The sequence below is a fragment of the Petromyzon marinus genome, unplaced genomic scaffold (assembly GCF_048934315.1).
Source record: "Petromyzon marinus isolate PM22_M1 ecotype Great Lakes invasive population unplaced genomic scaffold, UKy_Petmar_22M1.pri1.0 PM_G_Scaffold_36, whole genome shotgun sequence".
NCBI lineage: Eukaryota > Metazoa > Chordata > Hyperoartia > Petromyzontiformes > Petromyzontidae > Petromyzon > Petromyzon marinus.
The window spans coordinates 239,964-244,570 of NW_027422939.1; the positions used below are offsets into that span (position 1 = coordinate 239,964).

The window sequence follows — 4,607 nt, forward strand, 5'->3', positions numbered from 1 at the left end:
CACACAACATAGACACAGAGACAGACACACAAGCAGAGAGAGAGACTCACACAGAGACAAACAGAGAGTGACACACAACATAGACAGACAGACACACACAGAGAGAGACTCACACAGAGACAGAGAGAGACAATTTAATAGCTCTTAAAACCCCTCCCACCGCTCCTGCAGTCTAAACACAACAAGACTCCCAAGTCCTCTGGTGACATCAAAAATGATTTAATAACGAGACGATCAAACGAGCCACAGAGCGAAGCCTCGGCCCTACGCGTTGGGCCTTGCGTGGCCCATTAATGGGCACTCGACTCGAATGTGCGGACGTTTCATTGACTGAACGCAACATTGAAAGCAGCCTTGAGAATCTTCACTTGAAGCTTTCGTGGCAACTGCAGGGATCCACGCTCTCAAAGTCATCACGTGGTAGGTGTATAAAATACATCACCACGTTTCCATCGCGACACAAGCGACCGTCATCAGGCGGAACAGGTACAGTTCAACTGATGGGGGGGTCGCTTGTGTTGCGACAGAAACGTCGTGATTTATTTTATTTTGTCCCTACGTCACTTGACCGAAAGAACCTTGAAGAATGTTCTTGGTTCTTTCGGTAAAGTCACTACGTAGAAGGGAAACAATAAAATAATAAAAATATAAAACAATAAAAATTCTCACGACGTTTCGACTACGACACAAGAAGCAATCATCATCAGGTGTGAAAACCACAGCAAGAAATTTTTTAAAAAGTGGAGTTTTTTTTAACGTTAGCACCACGGAGAGCGATTTGGCAGTTGTTCAAATGGACGAGTCCATCTATGTTCGGAAAAGAGGAGGGGGGAGAGGAAGAGAATGGAATGCGGTCTGAACAACTGCCAAATCGCTCTCCGTGGTGCTATGTGGTTTTCACACCTGATGATGATTGCTCGTGTTGCAGTCGAAACGTTGTGAGAATTTTATTGTTTTATATTTTATTTATTTTATTGTTTCCCTTCTACGTGGTGGTGACTTTACCGAAAGAACCAAGAATATGAATCCCTGCAGTCACGAAAGCTTTAAATCAAAACCTTGAAGGATGTTTTACAACGTCCGTGTTTTAAACGCGCAAAATAATCACGTTTCCCCAACTTAACACATTCTCAGGAAGCTGTGTGTATATATATATTTAGTTTACACTACGCGCGACGATGTTCAACGCAGCAGCCGCTTAAAAACTCTGGGTTAAGAGCGGCAAAGCCAGAAACTCGGTGCAGGCGGACGCTGCTGCTGGAGCTGAATGAACGAGCGAGCGTCGCAGCCGAGGACGGATTCGACCTTTTCAACATTTCCGAGCAGCGATTCTAAATTTGCCCGCGACCAATCTCCCGCGGGGGGAACTGCTCCGGCGTTCTCTTCGCCAAGTGCCGAGTCCAACACAAACCCCCGTGGGACGAGGCGCGCCGAGGGGCCCTAATCCAGCAGCGGGTTAACGAGTCCCCGAAAATTATCTCTCACGCGACCGATGGAAAAATAACCTGGCACTTCTTAGAAACAAAAGCGGCGAGGAACACACAAAGCCGTCCACACACAGCCCCAAAGATCCCCCAGCCACCGCCGTGTAGCCTTAACAGACTGTTGGGGCAAGTGCTGTTAGCGAGTAGCAGCAGCTATGATGATCCCCCCCGTGTAGCCTTAACAGACTGTTGGGGCAAGTGCTGTTAGCAATTAGCAGCAGCTATGAAGATCCCTCCCCGTGTAGCCTTAACAGACTGTTGGGGCAAGTGCTGTTAGCGATTAGCAGCAGCTATGAAGGCTACCGGCACTGTGGCACACGAGGGTGGGGGGGGGGTGGGGTGGTCAACACCACGCACAGCCGCCTTTGTCTCCCCAGTGGCGATGTCTTTACATATCGCAGCGGGCACTCATTCGAGGCCAAGTCGACCTAGGGGAGGCCCAGGACCGGTTGTTCAGATGATCGCAATCACTGTGGCGTTGGCCGTGAGCGGGAATGGAACTCGGCTGATCACCGGCGTTGGTAGCGCTGACCGCTCCACCAACCCCCCACCGCTCCCCACCACCGACAAAGAGCGGCCACCGTGGAACGCGACAATTAAATTTTTGATGACATCACCATTGCAATAAGTGCTCCATGGGGCTATTATTGCACACGCTGTGTATGAACTCACTCTGTCTGTTGTTGTTGTAGTATCATCAAATATAGTAACTCAATCTTAACCCACTTACCAATGTGGTATACTTATGTCATAATGATGACAACACTGTATTCTAGCGTAAAAAATATATTTTCCAACAATCTTTTTTTAACACGTTATGTTTCGTCTTGGGTGTAATTGTCCACGCTCAACTGACGTCGTTGGCTGTAAATCTCCACGGTCCCCTTACGTCGTGGCCAAGCCTCGGGGCCACTTCCTGGAGTCGTGGAGTTATTCCGTTACCAGTAGGGTACATTTCATTAAAGAGTGTTTTAAAAAAAAAAGTATTTTAAAATATTACTTATTAATGTAATAACTCACAAACGTAAAAATGTTTACGCACGTGAACTCTGCGTAACATTCCAGTTCCAGTAAAGATTTACAGAACGTAACTTCTTCACTTCAAGTCTAGCACCAAACGCCTTACAATCACCGCAACTCTTTAACCCTTCCGCCCATTGCAATAAGCGATCCACAGAGTTACACGTGTAACAGCTTTACATGTGTAACAGCTTACACATATACACGTGTAAGCTGTTACACGTGTAACAGCTTACACGTGTATATGTGCATGTACATTCACTTCGTCACTTCCCAAGTCTGACATTGCACACGTTAAAATCAACGCACTCTTATTAACGCTTTCCCATGCCACCCATTGCATTGTCCCACAGAGTTATAAATGTAATAACTCACACATGTAAGTACGCCTTAAAATCACCGCAATCTTTGACCCTTCCACCCGTTGCAATAAGCGCTCCACAGAGTTCTAAATGTAATAGCTCCCAAATGTAGAAACTGTTAACGTGTGTAACCTATGCGTACCATCCGGTTAAAGTAAAGATTACAGAACAGTCTTAAAACTTTACTTCCTTCACTTTCCAAGTCTGACATCGTACGCCTTCAAAACCACCACACTGATAATTATCAATGAACCCTTTTACATTCCGGAAACCCCCCAAAAAAAAGGCTGCTCTATGGGTGGAGGCCGGTGGCCAAGTGAAATTGCCCTCCCCGTGCCTCCCTGTGCGGAAAAAACGAACGCCGAACGCTCGCCAGCGACCGGCTTATGCCTCGGTACGGGAGAGGGGATGGGTGAATCAACGAACTCGCCCCAACGGTCGAAGCCACGGGCGGTCGGGATCCCCGGCGGTCGTTTCTCTCTCCTCCTCCTTCGCCCGGCCGTCCGCCTAAACCATGAAGGCCCGGAGCGACGTCTGCACGGCGACGCGGCACACAGGACACCGGCTCAGGGAGAGGGCGCAGTGGCCGCACGTGGCCACGTGTCCGCACGGCACGAACATCGTGGACACCTCGCGCTCCATGCACACCTTGCAGGACAGCCGCTCTTCCAGCTTGTCCAGAAGCTCCTCAGTCGATGGCGCTGCTGTGGACGAAGCGCGCGCAGACGCACGCGGAGACACACGCGGAGACACACAGAGACACACAGACACACAGAGACACACAGAGACACACAGAGACGCACAGAGACACACAGAGACACACAGAGACGCACAGACACACAGAGACGCACAGAGACACACAGAGACACACGCGCGCACGCACAGACGCAAGCGCACACACACACAGACGCACACACAGAGACACACCCGCACACACTTTCAGCGGTTTCAAAAAGTGATGGTCGATCATCACCAGACTGCTTACATATGGGGCGCAAAGTTGGCGAGATGTTGACCACCTCGTCTGGTATACATGAGGTCGTGACTCTCACCTGTATCAGACTCTCACCTGGCTCAGACTTTCACCTGTATCAGACTCTCATCTGTATCAGACTCTCACCTGTATCAGACTCTCACCTGTATCAGACCCTCACCTGTATCAGACCCTCACCTGTATCAGACTCTCACCTGTATCAGACTCTCACCTGTATCAGTCTCTCACCTGTATCAGACCCTCACCTGTATCAGACCCTCACCTGTATCAGACTCTCACCTGTATCAGACCCTCACCTGTATCAGACCCTCACCTGTATCAGGTGAGGGTCTGATACAGTGCGCAGGGATCCGCCGTCTTACCGTGCTCAATCTCCGCGGTTGTACTCTGCGGCGTCTGTCCCGGTAGCGGAGCCTTTAAACCGACAAATAAAGATGAACATCGTCGCGTGTAAGAATCATCGCCGGTGTCACGCAGAAGAACCGACAAAAATGGATAAGTTACGCAAGCGACGACCGCTCGCGTTAAAAACGATCGCGACTTTTTGCACCGTTACTCTGCGCTCGATTTGCAATCGGCGTGTCGGCAAACCAAACGGAACGACAAGAGCCGGCTCTCGATTGTCGCCGCTAACGACGGGGGGCAGGGCAGCTGCAGATGGCTCAAAATCGCGCAGCATCCAAAAAGATAAAATTAAATTTTTTTCCGTGGATCTCTACGCCAAAAACACCGATTATCCCCATAGTT

General features: G+C 49.5%; 1 long non-coding RNA gene across 1 annotated transcript; it reads right to left on the minus strand.

The window, feature by feature from the left end:
- Positions 1–203: 203 nt before the first annotated feature.
- Positions 204–4,276, minus strand: LOC142915871 (uncharacterized). The gene is made up of 2 exons (XR_012936141.1): positions 4,223–4,276; positions 204–3,570 (listed from the first exon to the last, which is right to left on the minus strand). It is a non-coding gene; the product is annotated as an uncharacterized LOC142915871 (long non-coding RNA).
- Positions 4,277–4,607: the final 331 nt, after the last annotated feature.